Genomic DNA, 15,422 nt, shown 5'->3' on the forward strand with positions numbered 1-15,422 from the left:
TATTCATGGCCATTATGTCCACTTAATAAGAACGAATTTATGCGTCATTTTAAAATTTTTCATTTTATATATTTACTTATTTATTTATATTTTCTCTTAAGGCCAGCCTGCACAATTTCTTGTTTGTGCAACATTTTTCAAATAATTATTTTTTTCCTACGCCAACACCTCCACAACAAGCGAAAGTCTTAACGCCCACACAACAGAACTAACAACAACATCATTAACAGCTGTAGCGGTGGATATTTTTCCATATTTGTTGGCTGTACTATGTAGAAAAGTAAAATATAAATATTTTGGTTAGCATCTACAATAGGTTGTGTCGTTTATAAGAGCAATATTAAATTAGGTTTATAACAAACTATTTTACCACTGTCAAATATGAATTCTACAAAATTCAAATAACATGTACATATATGTAGGTAATCTCGGTATATTGGATCAGTGGTCACCAAAATTGAAACGGTAGCTTTTTTTGGTTACAGTCGTATCATCGTAGTGGTAATGCTTTAGTAGTTGATTAATGAGCAACGGGGCAACACGCGTGTACGCATACTAATACGCATATATTAACATACATATGTACATGTACGTCATAAGTCAGGGATGATAATTGGATTTTTTCATTTTGTACCAAATGAGGAAAAAAATGTACCAAATCATCCAAAAATGTACCAAAAATCTTCGGAATTTGAACCAAACTAGAGTTATATTGTTTCTTTATCCAAAAACTGTTTTTAGTCAGGAAACTTTCTAACACAAATTAAAGGTAGTATAACAGGGAAATATGATTTATGAAGAAATACTTTTCCAGTAAAAATAATAAAAGAAGTTTATCGATTGAAGCATACATATATAAAAACATTTCTTTATTGAGTACCAGTAAGGAAGATAAAATTAATATTTAAAAGAAATAACAGCTGCATTCAATGCGAAAACATTTTAGGTACAAAAGATTTAGATTCAGGTATAAAAGTTGACAAATTGTCGCCTACATCTATACTAATAACTCATGTTTCAATCGCTACATTAACAGTTCTTCTTCTTTGAGTTCCTTAAATACCTCAGTTGACAAAAAGCTGTTTTCGTATCTATATTATGACAACTACTGTTAGCTGATTTCATCAAGTCTTTAGTTTTTATTAAATTTGAAACTGTGTTTATTTGAAGTCTACTTCTACATTTAGTTTTAATTAAATTTTGTATAGAAAATATCCTTTCTACGTTTGTGGATGAATGTGGAATCGACAATATGCCTTGAACTATCTATAAGTATTATTATAATTATAACCGATCTTAATTCTTTCCAAAAGCTGCATATATTTAAATTCTTGAATTTTTTAAGACTCATTCTCTGCTAAAGCTCTAAATTCAGAATTAATTGTCTCTATTTTATCAAATTCAGATTTCGGAAACAAGTCCATAACTAAAGGCACAATACTTTCTGGTGAAAGCTTTGCAGCCCACAATATAATAAAGTACTACAAAATTGTATATAAAATTGTTTAGCACAGCTCTTAAATATGTGTACGTCATCCTTTTCGAAAAGGTTGTTTGATGGAATAATATCCACATTAACCCCGCAGTAAACTTCATCTGGGGTTAATTGATTTTCGCCTGAATCAATATTTAACATCCAAATAGGACTGGAGTCTAAATAAGATTTTTTTTATAAAATTTTTAATTTGTTAGTAAGTAAATGTATGCGAATATCTTCAGACTGCATTTCTATATTCACGTTATTCATTTAATTTAAAATATAACAAATAAATGTAAAATATACTTTATAAATAGGACTTTGAAAAATTTCATATATAAGATTAATATTTTGATTACTGCTTTTATTTTAAATACGTAAAGATTTAAATAATACTTGAGGGCATGCCATTGCTCAAGAATTCTATCTATGCACTTTTGATCAAAAATTCGAATCGAAACTGCCAAATTTTCTGATATACATATATCAGTCGTTTGATCTATTATTAGAGAGTAATATTCTTCGGGCAAAATGCAATTATGGATTTATTATTTTCTGGCCCTGTTATTTCAGTTATTATTTTCTGTGCTTTAATTCTATTGATGCAAAATTTGTTCACAATTTTAGAATCAGTCATGCTATTTTTCATAAGCATATTTAAATATGATCCATAAATGCAGATGGCAAATTGTGCTCGGCAACAAATCAACATAACTATATATTTTCTTCGAAAAATTAAAAATTTGTTTGTACATTCAGACCTGCTTTGCAAATGACTTGAAGTGTAGTGCTGTATTTTACAAAAATGTACCAAATATGTCAATGTAGTACCAACGTACTTTCGGGAAGCGAAATGTACCAAAAAAAGTACAAATGTACCATGATTATGATCACTGTCATAAGCTGGCCGAGAATTGCTTGTATGCTACAAGCGCGTGAGAAAAAATTATTCTAACAAAGTGAATGTGCAGCTCGAAAAACATTTTAAACGCAATATTCTGAACACCGCACTGCTTTTGAAAACTTTTTTCCTCAAATGCACTGACAGACCATACAAATGCTCTGAAAATTGTAAAAATATTTTTGTTTATTGCACTGCCATATCTTAATGGCACAAAAATATGTATATAATTTGTTGCTGATGCCATCGTTTATGTCTAGACAAAATTAAAATTAATCCAATTTATGGATGCCGTGTTCGGTGACGAAGTGTTAAAAGATTGCTGTGAGTTTATCTAAAAGAGTTGACGCGGCAGTTGAGTATATCATTTTTTTTTTTTTCTGTTTAACAAACAACAGAAAGTCCAATTTCAAAACAAAAAGCCAATTACTTGTGGAAAGGAATGCCATATGCAAAAAATATAACGATAAAAACAAATATATGAGGCTTTAATGGCCATTTGATAATGGTAAAATGAGCTGGTATTATTTTAAATTTGATTATAATAAGAACAACAAAATACACATGCGCTCATATACAAATTTTATAAGCCACTCGAGAGGCGCTCGTATAAGAACAAAGTAGCAAGAAAAAAAATTATAAAGATTATGTAGATATTGGTGTAATATGAATTTTTGCGAATTGTGTCTGCATTTGATATTTGCTGTCGGTTTCTGATTGCAAGATGTCTGCGGCGATAAAATGCTGACGCAAGCGTAAAATCTTCACCAGTTTTCATCTATGAAATACTTAAAGACTTTAGATAAAAGGAACAAATTTTTTACTAACATTAGCAGACATCTATCTCGTAATGCATGTTCTGATTTAAGATGTAACCGGAAATTAGGCGCAGAGTTCTGTGTGGAACACAAATTATAATAAGAAAACTTATCAAAAGTGTTTCGAAATATCGTTTAATACAAGGTACCAAGTATTTCGTTGGTTTGCCTCATTCTAGTGGACTTTTTTTCATTTTAGTATTTTCAATCTGCTGGTCGAAGTACTTAACATACCGAAAATTAAAGCATTAGTCAATGCTCTGGTCAATTTTTCAACGCTCAATTAAAATTATAAGGTTGATTTTCGAACCTCCTCAAAAATACATTTTTGACTTGGAATCATGAAACGACCCTATTGTGCGAAAACAAGTTTTCGAAACGCGTTTAAAGTTTTTGTTTAGTTTGACTCTTTATAGCGGCTGGCCGCTGTGAACGAATTTTGTAATTAAAATTTAATTAACTTCCCGATAAGCTACAAGCTTCAAACTTGGAATATAGTTCAGAACCCGACAATGCAATAATAAGAAAAAAAACTCCGATAGGTGGCGCATGGATCGAAATATTTCAAAAAATCGTATTTGTGGTCCGATTTGGCTTTAAATGAGATTTGAAAAAGCTAAGAAAGATAGAATACTGCGGTTTCTTCCATTGGAAAGAGCTTTAAATTTCCTATAAGAATCACTCAAAAAGTGAAGAACGGTATTTTCGCACAATAGGGTCGTTTGATGATACCAGGTCATATATATCGTGCCCAATTATTATTATTATATTATTAACTCATGTACATATATACCGCATACCTGGCTGGCTAACTAAAAAATGCGAAATTTTCCAAGTTCATTACATAACGAACTATGCACTTGATTAAATAGCCCCCTCTGGGGGAGGCAGTCAAGTGTTCGCGTTTTCTGAACACAGTCATTTTTTTATTTGGCCGCAGTGTGCGATATAAAACTTGATTGATTCATAGTCTAGCTGTTTCTGTTTATGTAACTCAAATATTTTTTTTCATATTAAGTTAGATCTTTATCCTAAGCGAAATCTTTTCATTGACATTTATTTTTATCTCAATATTAACTTTACTTTTGTTTTTAGCTGAAGGTATATAATTTTTAACTTTGTGTTTATCTATGTAAACGACTATCTTTACTTTATTACTATCTCTCTAACCCTCTATCTCTTATTATTTATTAATAGATTTATCTTTGTCACTATATATCGCTTATTATATTTTTAACACGATCTATACCTTTAGCTATTTATATACATACTAGAAGACACAGCAGACGTTGTCCTGCCCTAAATTTGGCCTATCTGCATACATTTTAATAAGCTTGTTCCGTCTGACTCTGCCCTCCCCCTCTTCACTTTTTCCTAATCCTTTTATTCACTCCTCCCTCCGCCTTTTTCGCTTCATCTATCTCCATATTCGTCCCATTCTATCTTTCTCAATCTCCTTCTCTCTTTTCTCTTCTCTCAATTTCTTCTCATTCTTCTGTATCCCTTATTTCCTGTCCCCGAGGGTGGTATGTATTTTATTCCAGTCCCAGTCCCAGTCCTAGTCCTAATCCCAGTCCCAGTCCGTCTCTGGATAATATATTACTCTGTACTAAAGCACTCATCAACTGCTTTCATTTGATATCCATATTGTATAAACACTGTCTAGGCATTCACTGGCCCACGTTTTGGCCTATATCTCGAGACCATAGTCACCCAGAGGTATGAAAATTACCCTCTACACAACTAAAGACTCTCCTGAATTAAAAAATATGTCATAGTACATCTAAATCGCGGGCCCCTTCAGAAACCCCCATCCTCTCGGCGGGCCTGGTGATGTGCTATACTTGATATCATTCGCTATAATATTTTTTATTGATTAGCACGTTGTTTAATTAAACACCAAACAATTACACGGAAGTATATCCGCACCACCTGAAAATATGAGTGCCACTGTGTATACGTAACATTTTATTATTACGTATAAACAAATAGAAAAATTTGCAATAAAATAATATTGCGACTATAAACTGAGATATCACCTATCCTATATTTCAAGTCAGATCAAACTACACACGGGGTGCAAAACAAATTCAAAATCAGTTCAGTAGTTTAGGAGTCCATCGCGGCCAAAAATTTTGTGACACGCGTTTTTTATATATTAAGATGTATATTTATTTAATATATATGAATTTTACACTTTAAACTATATCTATCGCTATCTTTATCTTTATCTATATTTTCATCTCTGTCTCAACATTTGCCTTATGTCAGTACCTTTTTATATTTATCTTTTTTATCTATATTTTCATCTTCACTCTACAGAACTTTATCTTTGTCTTTATTTTTATCTTCATCTTAATCTTATTATTGAAATTTAATTTTATGCCTTTGTTCGTTTATCTTTATAATTGTCTATCTGGTATTTGTCTAAAGTTACATCGCATGCGAAAAACTGCGCATATAGCGGTAGTAAAGCAATAATAAAAGAAAACACACAATTACGCAATGGAAAAATTTTCAAATTTTAGCGTATTTATATAAGAATTTCTTGAATATCTGCGTTTGCGTTTAGCATTTGTCGCCTATCTTATAATGAAAAATTAGATATTTTTGTGTTCTTTACTAAGTGCCGGATGCATTTAAGACTAAGTAAAATAAATTTCAACCACGGAATTGCAATGCGCAAAAAGCAGAAGGCGAAATAAGAAAAATTTGCGTATTTACAAGAGCTCAACATTTTAAATTTGCTAAATTGCAGTATAAATAAGGGAATTGATTATAATTTTATTGGGACACCAAATTGGCTATCGACGGCGAAAGGCTGCACACCCATTCCCCACGTCACCTCTCATATTCTGCTAATTCATTTTTTTTCGACGAGGCCGACATGAAAAGCAGTTAATTAGCTAATATGCTTTCTACTTTTTATTTATGAAATTGTTTCGGTTGTGACAAGCTGCTGTTGTTGTTATGTATTGCAACACAACAATTCGAATGCGGAATTTTTTTGTTTTTTTTTGTTGTGATTGCATGCTGCACGTTCAGTATTTTGTGGCGGCGTTGTTTGCACACATCAACTTCCCAAAAAGGACAAGGCTGGTTTTGTTGCTTCAAACATAAACCAAAACACAAAAACAAAGAAACAAATACCTGAATCAGCTGTTGTTGCAGATTTTCCATTTATAACAAAATCACCGGTGTATGCAACGTAATTTTTTCGCTTGTAATTGCTGACGTTGTTTGTTGTGTTTTAGCTGCTGCAACACGCAAAATATGAATTTTGATTAGATGAAAGCAGACACGAATTAATGCGCGACCAAAACAACAAACAACAACATACAGCAATACGAAGATAAATTAAAAATTATAAACAAAGAAAATGAGACGGACTTTTCGCGTTGAATCGGTGAAAACTAAAATATTAATTTCAACTAAGACAATATTTGAGAAGATTAAAACACAAAACGTGTAATTATTTCAAGTTTTCAATAAAAACTTGTACTTTTTTCAAATTATTTTTAGGTATTTTCTAAGTTCAAAAACAAATGTTACTTTTGTCAAAAAACTATTAACAAAAAAAATGCGAGCTACTCAAATTTCTATAAAGTTTCTTTTGTTCGCATAAGGTAAAGCAATTTTCACACTTTATTAACCCATTGTGCGCCCCTACAATTAACTTTTTTGCACCATGCACGAACTTGCAATGGATTTATAATGCGCATACTCACTCTTTGGTTCGCGCTCCTGCTCACTTTATTATGTTCTACAGATTTAACTTACCAGAGTTTAAAAAAACTATATATGTATTAGGGCGGGTCGATTTAAAAATCGCTCATTGCTCTGTGAAAATCGTATTCTAGGGATCAAAATAAGAAACTTTGCCGAAGGAACTATACCTCTAAAACGAATTCTGATGTCCCCCCTTTGGGTAGGGGCAATTTCAATTCTACCTGCTGTTGTTGTTGTTGTTGTGTGCTGCTGTGTCTTGTGGTGGCTTAAAAAAAACAATACAAGCAATTTTACGATCTGCAATTGTGTCACAGTGATACCTTCATTTTTAAAACGGTTGAATAAAAAACCCACACAACTATGTTTACGACATGCAAATGCATCACAGTGATGCCTTGGTTTTAAAAGGGGGTTGTAAAAACGCTAATTTCTAATATTTTTTTTTTATTTCTTTTCTATTACTAAGTTAAATTCATTTTATCATTTACATATGTTCTGACTTAATAAATTTCTAAAGAGAAAAATAAACTCCAAAAAGAAAAACATAGGCATTTCAAAGTGGGATTTTTCAAAACTTGCCCCTACGACCCAAAGGGGGGACATCAGAATTCGTTTTAGAGGTATGGTTCCTTCGGCAAAGTTTCTTATTTTGATCCCTAGAATATGATTTTCACAGAGCAATGGGCGATTTTTTTGCCTCCCCACAAATCGACCCGGCCTAATATGTATATTTACCCTCTCGACCGAGCCTATGTTTTGCATGAAAATCAAAACAAGCTACCTGACATCACTAGAATATAGATAATACTTACCAGGCAGAAACATTTTAAATTAAATCACCCTCACGCTTACTACAGATTAAATATTAAAACATGCTACGCAATGAGTTTGCCAGCGAGTTTTTTTTAAGGTGGAATGACGACAGACCTATGAAATCTACGCAATGAAATAATTCTCTATCATAACAAATAACAATCAAGTTCTACAACGCACAACTGAGCCATTTCCTATGAAAAATCGAATGAGAAGAGAGCTCAAGAGAGACCAGCCCAACTTGGGTGCTTGGGTGTGCGTGCATGAGATAAAAATTCCAAAACAATACAATCACATAAGTGTGTAGAGGAAATTGGGGCATGCGGAAAATTGTGAAAAAATAACGGAAATTATTGTCCATACAGACATTTTTTATTTTTTATTTTGTTAACGATATTAGACCTTGCAGTTGTGAAGTGTCGACCATTCAACCAAAAATATAAAACATATTTTACTTTTATATATATTCGAGTGTAGTCTGTTATTTTTGTTGTAAAAGTTGTTTACGACTCATGTCATGGTCCTGAAAATTTGTGAAACTGACGATTTTCCCAACAAATTTTAATAAAAATCGCGTTACTGCTTTTCAAAATAATGTTCCTACTTTTCCGAAGAGTATTTACTGATATTATTTTATTTTAGTTTCCTTTTTTTTAAGCGGTCAAGAGAAAGGACAGCTCGCCTGAAACCAATATGTACTTGAAAAAGTACTAAATGTCTGTTGACATTGTTCAATTTTATAATCAATTAGAGTTGCACGACAAAAATATATTACACAAATTTTATTCACCCGTTTACATTTATAGATTTTTTTGAAAGTATGAATTGTGGCTAAAAAACAATAAAATTTTTAATTGAATTTGAATAAAAAAAGTAAAAATCAGTTCATATAATTTTCCATGCACAACAACTTACAAAAATAATTGTATATTGTCAATTTGAAATGTGATTAATTGAATCTTTTTCGCAAAAATCGACAGAATCGAATAGACTTGTGTTTATGAGTATGCAAATGTAAACAAACGCAGGGTTACACAAATCAAAAATTTTAGTTGGTTCAAACATTGTTGCATGAAATTTTGGTTTACACCATTTAATTTTCAAAAATTGATTGGAAACTTTAAACTTAACTTTTTAAACTATTTTTATTTATTTTTTTAAGTCAAAAGTTGTCATTTTTTTCTTGAATTCTTCAGGAATATGCGATTTTTTATTGTTCACTCAAATAATAAAAAAATTATATAAAAAATGCTTAATTTTTTTTGCTGTTTTGCAGACAAACATTTTTTTTTATTTTTCTAGGTATGGCACCACTGTATTTAGGGAGATATAGTAGAAAATGAGGTTTGGCGTAAAAAAAATGCTGAGTAATTATTCGATAGGAAACGCATATTATAATTGTATTTCAATCTAGAAGGGTGATATTTGCTGATTTTTCTTCTTCTTTTCTGCCTCAACTTGTACTACTATTTTTGCTATTTGTTTCGCTTGCATTTGTTCACTCGGTAAACTTTTTCAAGTGCGTCAAACAATAAAAAAATATATTTAATCTTAATATACATACATATGTACATTGTAGATATGTACATACGTATCTACGACTCAACAAAGTTTAGGTATTTATGATATAAGCGTAACAAAACAAGCAAACAAGCACTTGAAGCCTAAGAAGGGTGGATTTTGGGTTAGAACTTAAACAGATAAGAGCTGAAGTGCCGAGTCGAGCAAAAAAAAAAAAAATGCTTCTAGATGCTAGTTATTCTTTAAACAAAATAAAGTGAAAATAATGTATTGACGTAATTTCGATTTAATCTAATTTTTATGTTCTTTTAACAACAATATAAAAATAAAAGTTTCTCTTGGATTTTTAAAGCCATATATATGGATTATTTAATATATTTATAATTTTGTTAAATTTCTCAGCACATATCCAAACAGCCGTGGGTGAGACAATTTCTAAACGAAGACGCATCGTTTTCAATTTTACCGCACTGGCCCAAGGAAGCGCCCTCGAATGATTTGTAGCATTCAACCCAATAAAAAAAAAGTAGTGAAGGGAAAAATCAATAGCAAACAAATAAGCAAAAATCACCTTTTGTTTTTCTCCTCTTTTCGCCAAAATAGCCAATAAACAAATAAATGAAGCACACAGACACACATACGTGTGTTTTTTTTTTCAACGCACTTTAAAGCACAACACATTGAATAATTTTTAGATCATTTTCTTATGCTATTTTTATTGTTTTCGTTTAAATTGGACTACTACATATGCTATTTTTAACTATTTGAAATACATTTTTTCTAAAATTTAGCACTTTTATTTGCGTATATTTTTTGTTATTTTTTATTTATTGGAACTTTGTAATACGATAGATATCGACATATACCTATTATACACAATTTCTTGTATCCTTTCTCTCTTTAATTATGTTGTTTTTACTTTTTTGTTAGTTTAGTAGTTAGTCCGTATGCCTTTCAGCTAATTTAGAAATACGTTCGTCTCGACAAAAGCGCCACAGAAACTAATCAAGAATGAAAAAATTGAATCATTCGTAACTGAACAAATTTTGTAAGACTTGCCGAAGCTGTGCGAGCCCCATATAACTGCTCCAAGTCAATCTCTGTGCTGCTAAAAAGCTTTGCATGTATTTGTGCTTACATGTGTAGACACACAGATACTCTGCTGGGTATTGAGTGGAGCTCGTTGTGCCGCTCCACATTTGACATATGTATGTGCACATATTTATGCTTCGGCTGCTCTCAAATTGTTGTGGCGCCCAGTATCAACCTATTTAGGTGCATATGTACTTACAATTTCATAAACCTCCGTACACATTATTTTATATCTACATATTAGGTAGGTATATGATTTTAAGATAAAAAAATAGCTAAAGGCAAGGAATGTGTAATAAGTGTACAAGGCGAGCAACTATTGAGAGAAATACGGAATGACGTCCGAATCGGAGAAATCTTTAAAATCTCACTGCGTCAGTTGGTGAGCGCGCGCATTCGTAATGTTAAGTGCTGTTATATTTGGGAGTGAAGCAGTGTTGCCCAGTTGCTTGATTTTAATTCAAAATGGTAAATATTTTTGAATTTTTTTTTCGTACGCAGTTGCCCGTTCAAATATGAGGGACCATTTTCAAAAGTTTTTAGGAAGTTATTTGGTTTTTGAGAACATTGAAAATTTCTTTTCAACAAAATTGAACAAAATTCTTTACTGCATTTGACAAACTTTTTCGTAAAAGTTGTTGGGCACCTATAGTGTTGTTATTAATAACAGAAGGGTAAAGCTTGGGCCCTTTTTGTGTTATACTATCAAATCAGCTTATATAAAAAAAAAAAAAAGTTATTCCATTTAATTGTATTTATACGTATGGAAATTAGTAACGACACTCAATACATTCATAATAGGTTATAATTCTTCTAAACAGTAAATGCTTTTCGATCGGCGATAAAATTCTATTTTATTTACTCAATTCAATGAACTACTAGAAAACACACTACCGATTAAGTAACTTTACTTCAAACAAAAAAGCAACTAGGGCCACCTGCAGTACGGAAAGTTATATTTTATATCAGGTTAAAATCATACCAAGGCGAATCTGAACAAAGTGATGGCAAAGCGAATTCAACCAATTCACCGAGCAGAATGTCAAGTCAAGAAAATTTGCATTGATTTCGGTTGACTGAATGGAGACACATTTCAGTTGCAACTGAGTATTGCGGACCTTGCAAAATAATGAACCAATAAGTTTTAATAGCTGTGCTTTATTAATTAAGATTGCACTAGATGCTTTAAAAATCTGTAATACATATATATAGTGTTTCATGTTACATATTTATAATATTCAATTAAGCAACATGTTTTAATATATACCTTAATTCTTTATATTAATTTCAATATTCTTGTCCTATGTAAAAGAATACATTTTCTGACTATCGCCTGATCGACGTTAAGAAGCAATGGCGAAATTATGATAAAGAAAATTAACGCAAAGAAGAATGGACAAGCACGCAGGATTGCATTTTCAGCGCATTTTAACAGAGTTACTTTAATCGGTAACACTGAGTATAATGCAAATTGAAATTTACCAGTACTAGTTTTTTGCCCAACATTTTCATAAGTGTAAATAAAGTTGCTAATAAATTTAAGTGCCTAATGTGATGTTAATTTTGGTCAATTTTATAATCAATGTTAGTTGCATGAGAAAAGTTAATAGCGACTAGTTTTGTGAACTGAATTTGAAAAAAAGAGAAATCAGTACACATTTTTTTTCAAGCATAACAATTTATAAATAAAAATGTGTTTTTCAAATCAATGAAATGCAATGAATTTAAATTTTTTCGCAAAAGTCGTTAGAATTTAAAAACTGTTTTTTATTGAGTGCCCAAATGTAAACAAACATAACAAGAATTGCACAAATAATAAAATTGAGTTGATTCAACATTTGGCTGTCTACTAATTTTGTTGCATGCAATTATGGCACGCGAGTTTACACTATTCAATTTGAAAGACATTGATTAAGAAATCGTTCAGTGTAGAGCTTTAAATTTTCCAAATTACCTCTGAGATGAAGAGATAATTTGCCGTTCTTCAAGTGGGCTTGAGTAGCTTAGGATTTTTCATTTTACTATTTATGGGTTCAAAAAAACCATTTTTTTTGTTGTATTTTACTATGGGTACCTGTGTTTTAAATTTTCTTTATTAGAAATAAGTTCACGTCAAAAAATCAGTTTCGACGTTGCACCTGAAGGTCGCCAGGAGAGTGAATGCTTCTCCTTTTACACTAACTGGGCCATTATGAAGACCACGGGCGACCTGGCAGCATTACATTGCCTACCAAATGATGGGACTACGAATTGAGAAACGCGCTACTTCATTAGTACACAATTGTGATGTCTTGATGAGCAGGCAAAATTTATGGGAGTATTAAATGTGAAAACGACTGAAAAAACGATGATGACATCGTTGCTCGTCAATGAATTTTGTTAGCTTGTTTTGCTTTCATAGTGCTGGTGCAACGAGAGACCTAAGAAAGAGCGAATATGCGAGGTCGGGAGAGAGTTTACTTACTTATAATAAATAATGCTGACGATATTAATACATAAGAAGATTGCGCCACGAAAAGCTCAATGGCAAGAGCTAAATAGTAGCTACACTTGTTTTGAAGTTGTGTCGACTATGGAATGTCGGCTTTATACGATTATGTGATACAAATATATCTAAAAGTTACATAGGTATGCATGTAAGTATTTACATACATATGTATGTGCATTCAGAGGTGAGTTTATGTTGTAAAAGGGGGCTTCGGTTTGGTGGGGCTACAAGCAACTGTTGGAACTGTATTGAACCTTTTATATGTATGTAGATATGTACGTACGTTTGTATGTGTTTGGATATGCTTGTTTATGTTGTTGCCTTTCAAATTAATTGCTTGCATTTACTTTTTTGTTTTTGTACGCATATTTGCTTTCAATGTTTTATTTTTTATTTTTTTTTTTACATTTCTTTTGTTGCTTTTAATTAACCTTCTCGAAATTGCAATACTTAAGCCCCAATAACAGTTTGGCCAATGAAACAATAACAATAACAAAAATGTTGTTACAGTCATTAAACAACCTCCAAATTGTTTACGGAAACTGAAAAACAGCAAAAGTGACTTGTAAGCATACATATGCATACATACATACACGGTGGAACGAAAATAGAGCAGCACTATCTTGCCTACGGTTTTTGATTAACTTATAAACATGCGCAGGGGTGTGTGTGTATGTGTGTAAGCGCGCGTGTTGGCCCCCAAAAGAACAAGAGCACGAATGATTACGTTACATTGCCGGATGAATTGTTGCCCCATTTTAACTGTTGCAAAAACTGGATCATGCTCCAACCTATCCACCAACTCAGGATAAAATAAGCATTATAACAAAAACAGAGATAAGCAACCAACAACAGCTTGAAATGGCTGTGGGAGCAACACAATAAACAGGCGTCACAATCAGGCAACTGCAATGTCGTGTATGTAAGTAGAAAGAAATGCGAAAAAAAGAAATACATACATGCTTACATAAAGGCAAATTAATTCCCTGCAACAAATTTTACAACTAGTCTCTAAACACAGTCATCGGAGATGATAGTTGAGTATTTTTAGGCCTAAGCCATTGATTTAGGCCTTGTACAGATTTTTTAGTTGAATAAACGTCTGCGTTATTATACTCAGCTGAGCAAAACTCACAGAGTATATTAATTTTGTTCGCATAACGGTACCCCGCAACGGCATAAACTAATCGAGAATTGAATTGAAGTTCATTTAACCATCCGTCCGTCTGTCCGTAAACACGATAACTTGAGTAAATTTTGAGGTATCTTAATGAAATTTCGTATGTAAGTTCCTGGGCACTTATCTCACATCTCTATTTAAAACGAACGAAATCGGACCATAACCATGCCCACTTTTTCGATATCGAAAATTTCGAAACACCGAAAAAGTGCGATAATTCATTACCAAGGACGGATAAACCGATGAAATCTGGTAGGTGGGTTGACCTTATGACGCAGAAAAGAAAATTAATAAAAATGTGGACAATGGGCGTAGCACCGCCCACTTTTAAAAGAAGGTAATTTAAAAGTTTTGCAGGCTGTAATTTGGCAGCTGAGTATGCAATGTTCGGTTAAACCCGAACTTAGCCTTTCTTATTTGTTTTCTAAATTTTAAGGCTGTTATATAAGAGGTATAGTATAGTACCGTAAGTCCGAAAACTTGATGAATTTAAGCCTAATAGATACCGTTTCTTATAAAACGATTCACCTTTGGGCTAAAATTTGATACGCTAACACTCCTCTTTCAGTCATACTTTTCCGTTTAAGTGGAATAAATGTACTCAATAATATAGTACCTGTGGCTTAAAAGTTGAAGTATTAATATTATATAATTGTTCTTTTTCTTACATGTATTTACATATGCACTTAAACTTTATATACATATATAATTGTTGCGCAGAAAATTAGTACTGTTAAATTTCAGTATGCATTATACACAGTTGCAAACGCAATGTGTCTCTCCATTTGCTCTCTACACTATTCTCCACTTTTATCACCAAAAAGAGTGTGTCTACGATTCATCGCAACCAATTCATCTATAGGTTACACCTTATAGCTAACCGAGATGCGTGTCTCCGTTAGAAAGCAGTAATTAACGACTGCCGCGAGTCTTCAATAATTGCCGCTAGATGAGTCTTCTAATCTTATCTAAGTGATAATAAGCGTTTTTTTACCCGCAAATCCAGATACATGTAAAAAACACGACTAATATTGTATTGCAAGTAGATACGTGCATATGGGTTTAATTTTAGATGTATCAAACCATATGGAAGTTAAAAAAAAAATAATAATTAGGCAATTTATAAGGTCTCCTATTTGTTAGAAGTGCTGTGTTTTAATGAAATTTTATATTAGATGCCATGGAAGCAACTTAAAATTTATAACTTTTCTCCTTCTGGTACACCAGAGAAGCGTTTCCACAAGTGTTGTTCAATTAACCTAACTGATAGAAGTCATATCCGAAGAAGTAAGAACTGTCACTTTGTGGCAATTGATTAAAATATTGCTTCATAGGACAAACTTGAGCAAAAGCTTACAAATTATTCCAAATGAAATAAAAAGTGAAATTATTTACATGATGCT

General features: G+C 32.1%; 1 protein-coding gene across 4 annotated transcripts in view; it reads right to left on the reverse strand.

Moving 5' to 3' along the window:
• Pdk1 (Phosphoinositide-dependent kinase 1) overlaps nt 1-15,422 on the reverse strand; it is an 84,967-nt gene that overhangs the window by 51,168 nt on the left and 18,377 nt on the right. Inside the window, exon 1 of one of the 4 annotated variants that reach the window (XM_067790483.1) lies at nt 10,126-10,344. The exons of 2 other annotated variants lie outside the window; for them this stretch is intronic. The gene's annotated coding sequence lies outside the window, so the exon portion shown is untranslated. Of the gene's footprint in view, nt 1-9,830; nt 10,345-15,422 lie in introns of those variants that run through there. One more of the 4 variants, XM_067790481.1, reaches the window with a different exon arrangement.

The sequence above is a fragment of the Eurosta solidaginis genome, chromosome 5 (assembly GCF_040869045.1).
Source record: "Eurosta solidaginis isolate ZX-2024a chromosome 5, ASM4086904v1, whole genome shotgun sequence".
NCBI classification, from domain to species: Eukaryota; Metazoa; Arthropoda; class Insecta; order Diptera; family Tephritidae; genus Eurosta; species Eurosta solidaginis.